At 45.2% G+C, this 17,953-nt stretch overlaps 1 pseudogene across 1 annotated transcript; it reads left to right on the forward strand.

The window, feature by feature from the left end:
* Nucleotides 1–15,657: 15,657 nt before the first annotated feature.
* LOC308554802 (rRNA-processing protein FCF1 homolog pseudogene) lies at nt 15,658–16,250 on the forward strand (annotated as a pseudogene). Its single transcript has one exon. The product of its transcript is annotated as an rRNA-processing protein FCF1 homolog pseudogene (transcript).
* Nucleotides 16,251–17,953: the final 1,703 nt, after the last annotated feature.

Here is a 17,953-nt window from a genome sequence, read left to right on the forward strand (position 1 = left end):
TTTTCTCATTTCCTCTCCTCTCCTTTTCAGCTAGACAGATCTGCCCATTAAGATCAACATGAAAGGTGACATTTTAAAAGAGTGTCTGCTGCATGACCTCACTAAGCAGGAAGCTGAAGTTTAAATTTTTTTCAAGTTTTAAAAATGTTTGATGATTTTTAAAAATTGCAAAATATTTCAGATATACAAAAATTACATAAATAATATTTAACTCCAATGAAAATGAAATCAGGCTCTTTTAAAAATATTAAATGAATGAAACTGTTTACCAGCACATAGTTCTCCCCTCCCTCCCAGGGCCTAAAAGTATCAGCTTGTCCTGGGGTTTGCTGGAAGTCACCACGCCCTTGAGCGAAGGCATCTGTCTGTACATCAGCAATGTTTATACCTTTGTCTCTAATCCTGCGTCTGAGTGACCAGTTTAAGAAAACAATACAGGGAAGAGCCGGTTACACACATAAATGCGTGTGTGCACGTTTCCTTTGTTTCTCTGAATCTACATGTTTGGGGAAACTCCTGTAATGTTTACCTTCATATCCATATTTCCTGTATTAGAAGAAAACAGGACTGGCTTCATAAGTGGGCGACCAGTGCAGTGGCATACGTTTCCATGCTGAGAAAAGGGCTCATGCCTAGGGTTTAATTCTCTGTGGTCATCATGCTGAAATTCTTAATAATTTTATTGTTGAATTTGTGCTTGAAGTCCGATGGGACAGTCACACATTTGGGTTTGGAGCCTAGATGTAACTGTGTTCCTGTCTCCCACTACGTCTGTGTTCTCTGCCTCCCACTCCCTGAGACGGCCCAGTTAGAGCTGCCGTCCCTGGTGGGGGTTCAGGTATGGGAGGAAACAGGGGGTATAGGTATTGAGGTCAAGCATGTGCACTCCACATTGCAGGGGGAGGCCCTGGACACCTGTGAAGGTCTCCGCTTGCCCTGCGTTCTCTGCAGCACTCAAAGAGGTTCAACATTAAATAGAAAATAGGCTGAAAAGAGAGACAATAAAAAAAGGAAAAACACTTTTCCTGCTTTTGTGGACAAGGGGCTCACATCTGCATTTTGCAGAGGGTCCATAAATCATAAAGCCAGACCTGGAAGAAAACCATCGGGAAGTGAAATTCAGAGGGCTCGGGGTTCTAACACAGCTTTATCAAGAAGTTCTTCTAGATGAAACGGGACAAAGGCAAACTTAGCTCCAGACTCAGGCTGCAGGATCCAGCAGGAAGGGAGAGAGTGCACGCAGCCCATGGCATTCCAGTGGGCAGAGCTAGGGCTTTTCCCACACTGCTAAGAAAGCAGCTTCAACTCTTGGCCCTGAGAATTATTGCCCTTCTGGGGTGTGTGTGTGTGTGTGTGTGTGTGTGTGTGTGTGTGTGTAAGTCACTGCTTCCCGAGTCACTGTCTGCAATATTTCTTGGGGCTTTCCTCTTTGTTCCCTTTTTCCTTACATTTAAAGAAATCATCCCATTATTTGAGACAAGATTTGTCCCAGAGTTTCAGTTCTTGTGTGCGAGGATTCTGGTGTGTGTGTGTGTGTGTGTGTGTGTGTGTGTGTGTGTGTAAGTCACTGCTTCCCGAGTCACTGTCTGCAATATTTCTTGGGGCTTTCCTCTTTGTTCCCTTTTTCCTTACATTTAAAGAAATCATCCCATTATTTGAGACAAGATTTGTCCCAGAGTTTCAGTTCTTGTGTGCGAGGATTTTTTTTTTTTTAAAGAAAAAGAATTAAGGTAGATTCAGCAGGCCAGGCAGACCCATCAATCTTGCCTGTAATTGGGTCTGCCCTTGGTGAGTAGCCACTTGGGAGGAAATTGCTCACCCATGCGGAGTGAATGAACCCTTTCAGGGCGCGGGGCCTCCGCAGAGGGCGCACCGTGGCCTCCTGCCAGACGGCACCTCGTGGGGCCTGGCTCCGCTGCAGACTCAGGCTCAGACCAGGGAGCAGTCTGTTCTCTGGTCCCGCCGATAAGCGTCTGTTTGCTCTGCCTCTTCCTGGTTCAGCAGGGCTGTGGCCCCTTTAGAGAGGCATTGGCCTTGAAATGCATGAGGGCTTTTGGTGGTGGGAACAGGTATATAAACTCACCAGAGCTCTGAGTCCCTTTGTTTGACGGAGGGAAGAGCAAGCAATAGAGGTTTCATGACGTCAAGGTGAAAGCTGATGAGGCCATTCCTGCTTCCAGTCGATTAATCTCTGGGCCATTTGAAGCTGACTGTTTACAAGGAAATGCCAGGTCCATTGGCAGTTTCTCCATAATTGTTCTTAAAAATTGGCATTACTTTTTCTTTCCTATAATGTATTCCAAATAACGTCTTGTGGCAAGAGAGGTCAAGTGGAGTAGTTACCCATCCAGATGAACAATGCGAGATCACCTCTTTCATCCATCGGGGGCGCTGGAGATAAGCACATGGATAAGGGGTGGAATTCCTGTGTTTACGCTTCCAGGCGATTTAACTGAGGGAACATTTAGCTGCCACTCCTTCCTGTTTTGAAAGAACCCCCTGCTTCCGAGGCCAATGACTGAATACACATCTTCAATATTCTGCATAAAATCCTTCAAGAGGAAGGCCTCTCTTCCTCTCAAATGAATTCCCTGGCACAAAAGCCCATGTGCGTCTTTATTATTTGGACTGGCAAACTCTCCCAATGCCCTTTATCATATGCGGACTACAATAGAATAAAGGATTAATAGTCTTGTATAAAACATACTTAGACTCTCTAGTCCCGTCCATTAGAAAGAATAGGGGACAGTGCTCTCTTCTGGAAAGGACTGAGCTAAAGGAGAGGTATTTATATTGGGCACAGGGAAGAGTCTAAGGCGGCACAATCACTGAGATGAGCCCCTAATTTAGTTGGGATCAAGACTGTTGAAAAATATTCCCAAAGTACCTTGTTCTAAATCTCTTGCAATAATAACCGTGGATTACGGTTTTGTGTTGACTTGTTGATGTATTCCACTTGCCTCAGTCCTCTGAGCCCTGTATCTGGAACAAACATAATCCTCAAAGGCTTGGTGAATGAGAGAAGGAACGAAGAGACTCATTTCTACACGTTGTGAGGTATAGAGTAAGGAGGAGCAGTCAGGGTGTGGTGATACCCAGAGCAAAGCGCTTGATGTGTTTTTAAGGCCTTTGCCTCAAACAAGCCAAGATGAAAACATTCATGGGGAAAATGCTCCCTGAAGGGAAGAAAGTATTGGCAACACCCAAAGTGTCTTAAGCAACATTAAACCACTTACAGCTCTTGATAGATGGGCTAGGAATTTGGAGCATATATGCCCCTGGGAAATCAGCCAAAACCACGGCATGGCTATATATTTTAAATCTATAGCAATGTCTTGGACACATGTTCTCCACTCTGACCCGTGCAGGGCTCCCCCCTGGCCAAAGCTGCTTTCCTTTCCCCCTGGTGTTCTCACTTTACTCCCTGGAAGAGAGCAAAATGTTCTGCACGGAATTTTATCTTTAAATTTCTGGGGCCTGCGAGGAGAGCCCAAGGGCAGGTCTCAGGGAACTGGAAGGATCCAGGTGTGCAGCCTGTTCTTTTTCACAGCATCATATAGTTAACACTTTAATAGTCTAAATCAGACACACAGACCTTGGAGCCTCCGTCTAACTTGTTTGACAAACGGTTCTATACAGTTCAACTAAAAATCAAGCCTGTCAACCAGAATTAAAGGCCATAGTCAGCTGTCCTACCTATTTCTAAACTGTCGTCTAAATAAAATCGTGAGAAGATGTCGTTAGAGTAATGCTCTTCCACAGGCCAACCTGACATGACAAGTACATTTACCAGGGAACAAAATTTATGTCAGACGGGAACATGTTAGACTGGCATTTGTCAGAGCACAGGACCGTGCCTGCTCACAGTTCAGCCAGAGACCGTTCTGTGTGCGACAGTTGCTACTGTAGGCCCCTAACATCCTCTGGCTCAGGTTAAATTGTCTTCCCCCAGTTTTGCACTAGGAATGGAGAGGCTCAGGAATCCCTTCCTCCTGGGCATCTCGGTGGGCCTGACTGCACGCATGGAGTGGAACAGAGCGGAGTGGCGGTTCCTCCAGGATGAGCCAGTCCTCCGAGCTCCCGCTAGTCTGTATGTGCGCCTCCTCCTGCACCCCCCCTCGGGGGCTGAAACTAGATCTGCATCTGCAGGTGGATGTTTAGTGAACAGCCCTCCCCTGGGCAGGTCCTTTCGCAGTAAGGACATCCTCCAGAGCAGAGAAGGGGATGCTAAGCAAAGGGAAAAGCTGCATGTGATCATGGCATAAACATGAACCAGGCCAAGGAGAAGTTGAAATTCACCCTAACCAGGGTGCACATCCTTCCTGGCCGCAGCAAACCCTCCCTATGGAGGCAGTGTCCTGGGAGGGCTTTCTCTTCCTTCACAGTGACTCCACCTGGCCTCCAGTCTAGAGCCCCAGTCGTGTGACACAGTGTTCAGAGCCTCCCTAGGATGGTCTTGCTCACTTTCCCAGCCTAGTTTCTTGCCTTCCCAGCCCCAAACTTTATGCACTGACAAGCCTTCTAGATACACCGTGCCCCATTCAGGCATTCACTCTGCCTTTGTCCACGATGCCCACAATGACCTTGCTCCCCACACCTCCTTTGTCTGGCAAATGTCATCTTTAACCTTGAGGATTCAAGTTGAATATCATCTTGTTCAGAAACCTTGTTCAAGGCTCCCAAGGCTGAAATAGGTTTCCCTTCTGGGCACCCCCCATACTCCGCATATCTGCATGGCTGACCTAATGACATTTTTGCGTAATCACCTGTCTCTTCTCCTTTCCCTACTTCAAAGGACACCGATCGGCCTTCAGGAATGAAGAACATGTCCCTGGAGATTCTGGAAGTGCAGGCATATGGCTTTATCACCTGATGGCCTCGACTATTCAGTGGGAAAGAAGCCTGAACTTGGAGGTAACAGATCTGGGTGCACATCCCGCTCTGCCTCTTCCTTACTGTGTGTGTCGCTGGGTTCTGGCAGGGAACAGAGCAGACACTCAAACCAGGTGCTATGAGAGTGTTTAATAATGGGACTATGTACAAAGCAAGGGCCAAGTTCAAGGAAACCAACAAATAGGGCAGTATTTTGGGGCAACTAACATGATACCATCTCTAGGCCTAAAGGAACAAGGACAGGGGAAGGGGCTGAGCTGGAACCCCAACTGGCCACCAGGAGGGAACTGTGGCTTGCCTTGAGGGGTGCAGGTCACTCACTGTGACCTGGAAGGAAGGGAGCAGGGGAAATAAAGGCTCACGGCTTACTTCCCACCACCCTCCTGTCCTACTGGCAGCTCCCCACTCACAGAGATCAGAGAAGCGGGAGGGGGTAGAAAAGGGAGGAGATTGGTCTGGAGTGGCGAAAGGAATATACCCAGCCCAGGGCCCACGGAGACTGGGGAGTGTGAGTGACCTGCCTCTTACCTGGGGAAGGGAGCTCCACCTTGCTCACTGGGTGGGTAAGACACATAAAACATGCTTCGTAAACTGCAAACTGGAATACATTACACATGGTTTAACTGAAAATATCCCAAGGGCAGGTCTCACTCAAACCCTTTCCCACCTGGGAAGAGCTGCAGCAGGCAGGGTTACTGGCCCGTAGCAGGAAGCTGCTCGCATGCCTGCTGGCCACCCTGCATTTGATGAATGGGGACGGGGCTGGAAAGGCCAGCTTTCTGAGTCCTGACCCTGTGCCCTGGAATTTCAATTCTTCGGTTCATACATAAGCACACAGCACACTTTCTTCTGTGAGGGGCTTCAGAATTCTGAGCCACTAAGTGCTGTTGACAGAGCTCAGCATTATTGGAAGAATGGTGGCACTTGACTTACTTGCTCAATGCTCGTGAAAGAAAATCTTTATCATCGCTTCTCTAACTCTTGCCATAGCTTTCATCTCCCACCCGGTGGGAACGGCAGGATTTCAAATCTTTTGGAGTAAAGGAGAAGTGTCCAGACTCAATATAATTTGTGGGAAATGAATACATAAAAGTTGAATTTAGTTTTTAAAAACGAACAATTCTTTCATTTAATTTATTTACTTTTAAATTTTCATTCTTTTGCTTCTGCATATGCGCGTGGATACATGAAAACTAAAAAGCCAGAGAGTCTGAATTTCCTTTGTCCCTTAGCAACAGAGACTGTGGGCCGTGTGCCTCTAATGCAGTTTTATCTTTTTCCCTCCCCCTCCTTCCTTCCACGTGTTCACACATGCGCACGCTCACGGCGTACATGTGTGTGAGTGCCCATCATATACCAGGCACTCTTCCAGGCACAGAAATACAGCAATGAACAAACTGGGAAAGACTGACGCTTATATGCTGGGGGGGGGGGGCAGAGACAATAAACAGGATATAGAAGCAAAATATATAGTATGTTAGATGTTGGCAATTGCTTGGGAGAAAAATAAACTAAGAAAGAGCTTTGGGGGAGTGGGGCTGCTGTTTTCCAGAGTGACCCAGGAATGTCCGTATATAAAAATAGAGCACTGAACCAATGTAAAATGAAATTATACTATGGATTACAAGCAGAAGCAGTTTTGGATCTAACTCCTCTAATATAGAGACTTTGGATAGTTCAGTGAGATTCTCTGAGTCCCAGTTTCTCACCTATAAGGAGCAGAGGTTGAGTGGGGGCAAAGAGGGCAGAAGTGCTCTAACTCTAGTGAAATTACCTAGTGTAATAGTGAATAGTGGCCATAATACTCACAATCATCCTTTTTTTAAAAAAAAAAATCTTTATTGATTTCAGAGAGAGGAAAGGAGAGAGAGAGAGAGAAACATCAATGATGAGAGAGTCATTGATCGGCTGCCTCCTGCACGCCCCCGACTGGGGATCGCCCGGGCATGTGCCCTGACCGGGAATCGAACCCCTATCGCCTGGATCCTAGGTCGACGCTCAACCGCTGAGCCACGCCCGGCCGGGCACAATCATCCTTTTTAAATTTAAATTTTATTTTTCAATTAGAGTTTATACTCAATATGATTTTGTATTAGTTCCAGGTGTACAGCATAGTGGTTAGACAATCATATGCTTTACACAGTGTCCCCCTGGTATTTCCAGTACCCGCCTGGCACCATCCATAGTTACTATAATATTACTGACTGTATTTCCTATGCCGTACTTTACATCCCCGTGACTAGTATGTAACTTCCAGTCTGTACGTCTCAATCTCTTCACCTTTTCCACCCAGCCCTCCAACTCCCCTCCCCTCCGCTCCCCTCCCGCAACCGTCAGTCTGTTCTGTGCCTATGAGTCTGTTTCTACTTTACTTATTCATTTATTTTGCTCTTTAGATTCTACATATAAGTGAAATCACATGGTATTTGTATTTCTATGGCTGACTAATTTCACTGAGAATAATACCCTCTAGGTCCATCCATGCTGTCACAAATGAAAATATTTCTTTTATTTAGTTTGGGTGAAATATACGTATCTTCATTGTTGAAAGTATTACAAATGTCCCTTTTCCCCTACACTGATCCCCTCTACCCCGCATCCACACCCCCCTCCCCGGCCTTCTCCACACTACTGTCTGTGTCCATGGGTTATGCATTTATGCATATAAGTTTTTTGATTAATCTCTCCCCCCCACTCCCCGAACCCCCTTCCCTCTGAGATCCCCCAGTCTGTTCCATGCTTCTCTGCCTCTGGATCTATTTTGTTCATCAGTCATTCTGTTTTATGGCTGAGTGGTAGTATTCCATTGTATTATGTACCACAGGTTTTTCACCCACTCGTCTATTGATGGGCACTTGGGCTGCTTCCATATCTTGGCTATTGTGAATAACTCTGCAATGAACATAGGGGTGCATGTCATTTTTTGAATCAGTGTTTCAAAATAATTCTTGATTTCTCCCTTCCTTTCACAGTCTGTCAGCAAATTCCCTTGGCTTTGCTATCAACATATTCCCACACTCAGACTGCTGCTCCCTCTTCCCCTGCTACCACCATGGTCGGAACCACCATCACGTCTTGTCTGGCTTATTGCAATAAACATCTACTGGCCTCCCAGCTTCCAACCCTACCCACGTCAGCTCGAGTGAGCTTTAAAAAGTCAGATCTTGTCACTCCTTTGTTCAAACCCTGCACTGGCTCCAAATCCACACGGACTAACCTCCAAAGTTCTTCTAGTGGCCTCTGAGGCCCACTCTGACCTTTCCCAGATCTCCCACCCTCACTGACTCCCCTCTGGCCACAGTGGCATCTTCATTCTTTCTTGAATGTCAAGCATTTCCTGCCTCTTAGGCTTTGCTTTATCTTCTCTATGTGTGGAATGCTTCCCCCAACTCATCCACTTCACGGGCGCCCTCATGTCTTTGCTCAGTTCTAGTCTTTTCAAGGAGGCCTATGTTCACCACCCTAATTAACCTTCTCAACCTCTCCTCTCATCATTTCTACCCGACTGCATCTCCAACTCCACTTTCTTATTTCCACACTACTCCTCCCTCTTATACATCCAATAATATTTACTAAATAATTGACGTATTATGTTTATGTGTTTTTGCCTGCTAGAAATAACTCCATAAGGGCAGCCCATGTCCTGGAATAGTGCCTGGTCCAGAGCGGGTGCTCAGTAGAAGTTTAATTTTCAAATATCCCTGACTTGGATTTAGATTTTGGACAAACTGTGATTCTGGATAAATTACTCCCTTAACTTCTCCGCCTCAGTTTCCTCATCTGTAAAATGAGGGCAGTCCTTGGCTCACGGGGATGAAATGAGAGAATGTAGCTGAGGCTGCGAGCAGGGGATCCATGAATGAGCCATGAAGACTGCTGGCGCTGGGGGCGCGGGGCTGGAGCGCACAGAGGCAGCAGGGACAGAGCATCGGTCGTGGCCTGGAATGCACTGGAGCAGGAAGTGGGGTGGGTGGGGAGAGGGGGGCTCTCGGAGGAGGGGAGCGGGCCAGTGTTGGGACTGCTCCTGGACTGCAAGCCCGCAGCAAGGGAATAAACGCTCGGTGGGGTGCGTTACAGTGCGCTCTGTTCTGCAGCAGACTTCAGCACAGCCTCGATTCTTTTCACTGAGAGAACAGCACAATACCTCGGGGGTGACTGTCTGCAAACCCTATCGGGCTGGTTGTGAATGTTAAAAAGAAATGAAGTGACAGCCCTAGGACACTCTGAGGAGCATTGCTCTGTGAGGCACTGGGTCTGGTTATCATCTCCCCAGGGACTATGAGGCTGCAACCAGGGTGCAGTGAACAGTGAGGACCTTTTCACAGTTTCTCTGGGAGCGATTTCACTACTCCGAGTCCCGCTTGGCCGACCCACAGCCCTGCTATCCCAGGATGACTTCTTCATCTCTTTGCTTTTACCACAGTGATTCTTGTTGGGCTTTAGGAGCTTGGGGGTGGGGGAGGAGAGGATATTAGAAATAGCAGGGAAGTTTTTCCAAACACACAAGCCAGCAGCCCATCTGGGTGAGCTTCGGTGACTGGTCCCCCGCTGAGAGAGGCTGATCACATCCAGGCCCAGCCTTTCCTTTCATGACCTACAGTCAAATCTCTGAATCAGCGGGCTCTTTCCTCAGGCCAGGACCTGCGGGAATCTTCTCTTTGCAGTCTCGTCACCTCTCATCCATCCTTAACCCAATTTCCCTAAATAATCTCAGGCAGCCATTTGCATTCAAGGAAGGACAGGCTTATGGGTCAGCTACTTACATTTTCAAGAGGTAATTGCATGCAACTTTGCACCTATTTAAAACTTTGTTAAAAAACCCTGCAGATTCTATGTGACAACAATCTTCCAATTTTCTGCAGAAGCTAGAATTTATGAAAGAATGGAGGAATAGCTTGTGACTGGGCAGGATGACCAGCATTCTTCTCTGGGATGGAAAAAAGCAAGCACTGGGTGAAGGGCCTGCCAGGCCCAGGAAACTCTGCCTGAGGGACTGGGGTCATGACAGTCTTCCCACTCACTTTTAGGGACTTCCTGAAGTCCAAGGGATGGTCTAGGTATAGTGTTTCCAAGGCAAGAAAAACCTACTGGGGTACTGAACAGAATATTCTAAGAATCTTTACAATCACAGCTCTGCTGCTTGGCCATGAGGAACGTGCCCTTCCCCGGGGTCGCCTGGAGAAGACGGACCGCGCACCAGCAGCGGCCTTACCTCCCCGGCTCCGAGGCCCTTGCTCTGCCGCGTGCCAGCCAGGCCTTCTGCTCCGGGTGTCCCACTCCAGGCAAACTGCGGTGGACCAGCCTTGCCTTTCAGTGTAGCCTTTCTGTCCTCCACAGGCACTTCCCACCCTCATGCTGCCCTGGCTGCTCAAAGCCTACCTTGGGGGAGGCCGTATGTTAAAGTGTGCAAACCCATAGATAGCCTGTTTACAGATACTTTATCTCAAGAGTCTTTTTCATTTTTAATTAGAACTAGTTACTAACATTTGAAATTCAGGAGGCAGAAGTCTTGGCTTCTCATGAGAAACTCCAACGTTCATGGCCTCACTAGAGCACATTTCCTTATGTCATAGAGCTGTTCCCTTTAGATGGGGCCTGAGCTCTTGAATTTGCTACAGTCCTTACCCCTCCCTCTTAATTTAAATGGGATTGTTTCACTCAATTAAAAAAATCTGTAGGCCCATAGATATTGTGGTTTGCTACTCCCCAGTGGGGCTAAGGTTAAGCGACACAGGCCTTGATTGGATCTGAACTTCAGCCTGTGTGATGCAGGGCATGGTTCTCAACCCTAGCTGTCTTCTTTTGATCACTCATGAGTGAGGATAACAACCTCTTCAAGTTACGACGGAGATTCTATAAGGTAGTACCTATATGGCACCTAGAACGATGCCTGGCCCATAGAAAGCTCCCCAAAGTGTGCTTCCTGTATTACACCTCTCCTAACCCCTTCCCCCACTTTCCTCTCCCTGTTCTTGTCTCCAACTCATAAAAACAAATAAACAAAAATTTTTGCCATTCATTCAACAAATATGGAATTAAATATCAACTAAGTGCCAGTCAATGTGTTAGATACTAGGGGAAGTAGGGTGCAGGGGAGACATAGCTCCATGAATTAGACAGTTCCACGTCTCAAGGAGTTCATGGCCTATTATATAATAATGTTACAATGTGGTCAATGCTGCAATCGAGCAGGCCCTGGCAACACCAAGGAGGGCACAGCAATGAAAACAGCTATAATAATCACCTCCATTTGTAAGTAAGTGGTGTGCTCATAAATGGGTTTCCTCAAAAAAAGAAAATGCCTCTATAGCAGTTGCCAATTTCTGTGGTATAAATACTCCCATCCTGGTCAATTTCAAGCTATCGATAGTTTAACAGTAGGCTCTTGTGAGTTGGTATGAACTGGTTCTAGCACATGCTGTTTGTACAGACCTTTCACCATATAAACCCCTTCCCCAGGAACCCTCTGAGCAGGCACAGCTTGGATTATTACCCATTTCAGAAAGAGAAATCGAGGCCCAGAGATTTCTGTGGTTTGCCTAAGATCACGAAGATAATACAGTACAAGAGAACAAGGCTTCTGATTCAAGTCCAGAATTTTACTAATGTCCTGCCTTGCACAATGCCACTCAACTTTTTGACACTCCAGGGTTCAAAAAATGTACTGCTTAGTCACCTTTACAAGGGAGCTAGAAAAGAATGTGCTTCACTAACGTGGGAATAACGGAGGAAGAGGAAGAAGGTGATGTGGGGAACAGGGACCCCACACAAGAGGGAAGGGGGGCAGCCCCAAGGGTGGCGAAGGGAGGGAAACACCAGGAAGTCTTCTCGTGACGATGGCCCTGTGACAGGCCAAAAGCTCAAACAAGTCCAGATGAGTATGTGTCAGAAGCTCTGGGAGGGAATTCTTCAGAAAGGAAAATTAGATAAAGGATTATAAATGTATCCAAGTTAATCAATAGAAACAGTGGGGTTTCAATCAAAATCCCCTAAAAAATATTTCTGCTACTTGGCAAACTGAGCATCCTTTCAGTAGTTTCGTGTGCTTATTGGTCATCTGTATGACTTCTTTGGAGAAATGTTCGTTCAAGTCTTTTGGCTGTTTTTCTTAGGTTTTTATGATTGTGATAAAATATACACAACATAAAAATTACCATCTTAACCATTTTAAAGTGTATACTTTAATGGTACTAAGTACACTCATATTGTCGGGGAGCCATCATGGCCTTCCATCTTCAGAACTCTTTTCATCTTGCAAAACTGAAACTCTATGCCCATGAAATAATAGCTCCCTAGTCCTCTCCCCCAGTCCCTGCCACCGCCCATCATTCTTTTTTTGTCTCTGTGACTTTGACTACTCTAAGTGCTTCATATAAGTGCAATCATATAATCCTCCTCAATTTGAAGGAGTTCTTTATGTAGTCTGGATAGTAACCCTTTATCAGATATATGATTTGCAAATATTTTCTCCCATTCCATAGGTTGCCTTTTCACTTTGTCAGTTTTGTCCTTTGATGAATAAAAGTATTTTTAAGTTTGTCTATTTTTGCTTTTGTTGTCATATCCAAGAAATCATTGCCAAGTCCAACATCACGAAGGTTTCCCTCTACATTTTCTCTTAAGAGTTTTATAATTTTAGGTCTTGTATTACGTCTTTACTCTTTTGAGTTAATTTTTATAAATGGTTTAAGATAAGGGCCCACCTTCATCTTTTTGCATGTGGATATCCAGTTTTCCCAATACCACTTGTTGAAGAGACTGTCCTTTCCCTATTGAGTGGTTTTGACACCCTGTTGAAGATCATTTGACCATTTGTATTTTGCCCATGAGAAAATATATTAAGAGATCAGCTGTGAGCAAAATATTACACAGAAGTTCATAAATATTGAAGAAAAAAATATCCTATTTACAGGAATATTGCAATGATAATTAGAACATATCATTCAATCAATAAACTAAATTTGTCATTACTGAATGGCAATATTAATTTAGAGACAGTCCCAGGGAAAAATATAGAAATTTAGATTACTATTCATGTAATTTCCCGCTTTTTTCTCATTCTCATATAAAATCCAAATTTTGAACTTTAAGATAGGTTACCGCAATAGCTGTGCTTCCAATATATTCTCTCATTCATTTAGTCACTCATTTAATCCATTACCCAAGTGATTAATCTGTTCTCTCTCAGGTGCCAGACACTGTTCTAGGCACTGAGGATATAACAGTAAAGAGGTAAAAGAGGACTTGGACGTATTGTAGCTTAGGGCTTATGACACTGGACAAGTACATCAGAATAGGGCGGCGTAAAGGCTACGGTAGGACAGATCTGTGGAAACCATAAGCATGAGTTAGAGCTTCTTGGAAAGACTTGTTTGTGGACAGGACTAAACTTCTGAAGTCACAAGGAGAGGATTTAGGCTCAGTTACTGGCCGTTCATGGGAGGGTTGTTTCTCCTGAGGGTAGGAGAACTTGGAAATATCCATTACAGTTATTTCATAATTAAAAGTAAATATTTCCACCCATCCAGGTTGGCCCTTGATTTAAGGAAAGAGAATTGAGATGGCTTCACACTTGCGCCATGTTGGTCCAAACCTGAGATACTAACCCAACATCAAGGCATTTCACATGCTAGAATGAAAATATCCCCGCTCAGGACAGGAATGGTTATGAGCGTTTAATGCCAGGCAACGGGCATTTAAAAAGGCATTATAAAGAAACCTGGAAAATCCTGTTAAAATTTAACTATCAGTTACATATCCTTTTTAAAACTTGTGACTTTACAATTCTATTTAACTTGGAGCTAGCAGACTCCTGACTCACTTTTCTTAAAAGAACATGAATGTCTCAACTCTGCTCTCTCATGCCGGCCAAGTGCAGTGACAGAATACCATGTAAAGAACCACTGGCTGTCAAAAAACAAAGCGACACCAATTGTAAAATACCGAGAAATAGAAACTGAGCAATGATGAAGAGCTCTGTTGACTTAATCCCTCCCCCAAATGAATTTTGCACAAAATCTAGGAATTCTTTAAATCCAAAATTGGGGCAGAGAAATGGAGCTGTGGACTAGCGAGTAAAAGTAAAGACCTATACAACTTCCCCGAAACACGGTCATCCTTTTCTTCAAATACATGTGTTGAGAATAAGTCTGTGTCATATCTAGGCAGGACACAGAAGTTTCAGGAGTTGGGGCCTTCGTGTCTTTACCTTCCTGTACCAGCCATATTAATCTGCATCTCCGAGATGCCATCGCTGGGTTTAGAGACATCAGCACACTGCAAAGGTGGACTCTGTTGTAACCGCTTATTAAAAACAAACCAAGCCAAGCTTGTGGTTTAAAAATTGGGTCCAGATGATGCTTAATAAGCATGAAATACTTTCAGTGTTACAAACGAGAACCAGGTGTGGAGAAAAGCAGTTTGGAGCTGAGCATGGCCACCTACAAGCAGGGCTCATCTTCCCCCATAGGGTGAGAGTCAGTCACCGATGACACAGCCTGGCCACCGCCTTGTCTTTCGAGGTGACAAGTCCAACTTCAAAGGAAAAGCTGAACACTGTAAGCCGAAGGAGTACGTGATGGCTGGCTCTTAAAAGATAGGCATGTGTTTTGAAGTCAAACCACCTAAAAGCAGACAGGCAGGGATTGAATACTCAGTGGCAATGCAATTAATAGGGCTTCTGGATAGGGTGGCTGCTTTCCTGAGTGTCTAGCCTTGAAGGGCACCAAACCATGAGCAAGGTGATTCTGACTTTTACCTTAATAAACCTTCTCTTTCAGTGAGTGCCAGGGGAAATATTGAGTGACCTCTGGCAAGTTAGTTCATGTCTCTGGGCCTGGATTTTTCTCATTTGTAAAATGTGGGAGTGGGGGTCACTCAGCAAAATGACTAGGGTGTTTCTTCATCATGTGTATGTGCGAGGGAGCAATGAAAAGAGGGCTTCTCTATTTCACTCCAGTGTCAAGTGTGGCCACCAAAGCCTTCTACCTTATTGGCTGCGGCTTCAAAGGAGCAGGATAAACAAATCTGTCGCCCAAGAAAAAAATCACGTCTGCTGTTTTCCCCTCTGTTTCTACAAGTTCATTAAAGCAAAGTCCTCTAAGCCAGAATATCTCCCAGTTGTCTTTCACTGGGTCTGTGAAAATAATCCCCACCTGGCTGGCAACCAGTAGAAGAGGGTAGTAGGAGACAGGCTCTCGAGGGGCTGACAATGCCACAACCCAGCGGTTGCCAATTTCCAGCAACGCTAGAATCATCTGAAGGGCTTGTTAAAACAGACAACTGGGGCCTGCCTTTAGAATTTCTTGCTCAGTAGGTCTGGGGTAGGGGCAGAGAATTTGTATTTCTATCACGTTCCCAGGTTCTGCTGGTCTGGGGCTCATCCTTTTAGAACCACTGCCCTCCTGGACCTAAAGAAGCCAGTATTCTAGGTGAACAAACATGACATTACCATTTTAGCACCACGGTTGTTTTTATCGGGCCTTGAAACACAGCACTCTGTTAGCAACCATGGAATATAAAGAACTTCAAATATGGAGATATCTTTTAAACTATGTCCCTACTGTTTTTCTGCATTTGAGCAGGAAAAAACACGCCGAAGATGAGCCTATTGGCAAACTCATGGTGTTCACGTTCAAGTTACATTGGCTGCCATCCCCAATCTGCTCTCAGGACAGTCTGTGTCATCGGTAGGTCTTCTTAAAAAATTAACAAGAATTTCAAGACGGTGGGTGATTCCGGAAGAAACAAGAGTGCGGCCTGGACATGGGGAAGCGAAAGAAAACAAGGGAGCAGGCGACCGCGAAGCGAATGCTTTGTCTCAGAGATCAGAGGCTTAAAGAAAGGGATAGGTTAGAACCTAAACAGAAAGAAAAGAAAGATCCCAGGGCGCTCAACGAAAGAGAAGTCCCCCAGCACCCCTCCTGCTGATTCTTCCAACATACACACAGCTGGGCCACCTTACCGCGTCCGGGTTGACACACCAACTTTATCAGCCTGTCCAAGGAGGCCAAACTGGGCTTAGGGCCGCCAGCGATGGCCTGTCTCTGTGCCGACTGTGTTCCGTGGACTGACTGTGTGACGGCTGGCGCTGAGGAAGTGGGGCAGCTGTACTGAGTGGCTCTAAGGATCGCCAAGGATCCAAGATTTGAACGGTCACCATGCACACACCAAGGAATCTACGCAGACGGTTCAGAGAGTACAGAGAGTAACTCGGCACAAGCGTTACACTGTGGCCACAGTTGACCGGGACCTTAAACGAAGAATCAGGAAGATCCCTGGAGTTCCCATCATGTACCTTTCTAACCACAGGCACCATCGAGCGGACGCCAGGTGACCACGGAGCCCCTCGGTTCTAATACTTAAAAGGCGAAGTTCCTCTGCTTCCCTTCGACCAGCTCTCTCTGCTGCCGGTTTAGTGAACTTGCTACAGCGTCACTCACCCACTTGCTCTGTTATGAGCTGAGTACCGTTAAGTACGTGCACTTTTTGATGTTGTTTTGAAAATGCTATTTTGTATCATTTAAAAATTTGTTGCATCTTTTTATAAATCAGATGACTGCTCACAAAAAGAAAAAAAAAAAGAATTTCAAGATGGTAACAGCAGAGCATTAAACCAAGCACAGGGCCCTTCTGAGTATAAGGGCCTATGTGACTGGACAGGCTCCATGCCCATGAAGCTGGCCCTACCTATTCTTGTCTTTAGAATTAGGAACCCAGGTTCTATAAGAACCTGCTGCTAGTAGTCAGAGGAGGGTTTTGGAGGGGAGAAGAGGAGGCAGGATGAGCCCTGCTTCTCCCAGGAGGTAACTGAGAACGTTTGTCATAAATAACAAGAATTAAGTACCTAATGAACAATCCAGTCCATTGCAGCATCAAAAGAGTTAAGATTCAGCTCCTTACCAACAGGAATTTGTAATTTGTTGGGAAAACAGAATATACATTTAGAGGCAAATATATTTTAAGCCCCATGAGGGCAAGGGAATAGTAGGTTTATTTACCACTCAACTCCCAGGATCTTAAAGTAGATATTCATTACATATTAAGTGGAGGAGAGATTTTTATCTCTGTTGGCTGTCTTCTGTCATGGACAGGGTATCCAGTCAAAGAATGAGAATTCTCAATAATTAGAATAAAAGTGTTTAATGACACCAGGCCAGAGAACAGTGAGTTCCTTTAACCTATTCAGTATTCAATACGTATTTGCTGAATTAATCTGGATTGAATTGCAAAAGACAGTAAAAAAAGACCTCATCATTAAGAAAAAGAAGAAAAAACACCTGCAGTCATAAGACTTGGGTTTGAATGCCAGCACTGTTAAACACCATTTGTGAGAATTAACGCCATTGGCTACTTTTCTGGATCCTTACTTTCAACCTTACTTATCTGTAGAAATGCGAAAAGTGAGAGAGTACAATGCTGATATACCCTAATTTCCAGGTGACTTAGGCTAATTCTGCGGACTACAGAAATACAAAGAGAAGAGGGAAAGGCAATTTCAGGCTGTGGTAGTTGGTGAATTCTTCCAGGTGTAAGAAGGGCGTAGTCAGAAATACAGAAAATAAGTATTTTAGTTACAGACCAGAGGAAGAGTGGGAAAAGAGGTAGAACATAGTCCCCAAACTCAGAGTCACACAAGAACCAAGCAAATAACATAAACTATCTGGGGCTGGGGCTGAAATAATACAAGCCATCTAGAAATAGCAACCAGTTGTCATTGAGGGCCCGCCACTGCCTCCAATCCATATTTTTACATGAAATCTCCCTATTTTAAAATACTGGTAACTAAGTCAAAATTGGAAAAACATTATGATGTTGGGTAAAAAGTAATTGTGGCAGCACATCGCCTCTGGGCTACCAGTTTATCTCCTCTGGCTTAGAAGGGGCTACTAACGGGCACTATCCGGGCTGAGGTAAGACCAGGGAAGCATCCGCAGAGAGAGGTCAGGATGCGGAGGAATCTGAGCGGCAAGCCCTGCTGGACACCAGAGAGCCCGTTAGCTTTATTAGATCAAAGATGATTTTGGACACATATTCTACACATATATGCATTGTTTTATTT

Source organism: Miniopterus schreibersii (assembly GCF_964146895.1).
Source record: "Miniopterus schreibersii genome assembly, chromosome: 3".
In the NCBI taxonomy this organism is placed as follows: domain Eukaryota; kingdom Metazoa; phylum Chordata; class Mammalia; order Chiroptera; family Miniopteridae; genus Miniopterus; species Miniopterus schreibersii.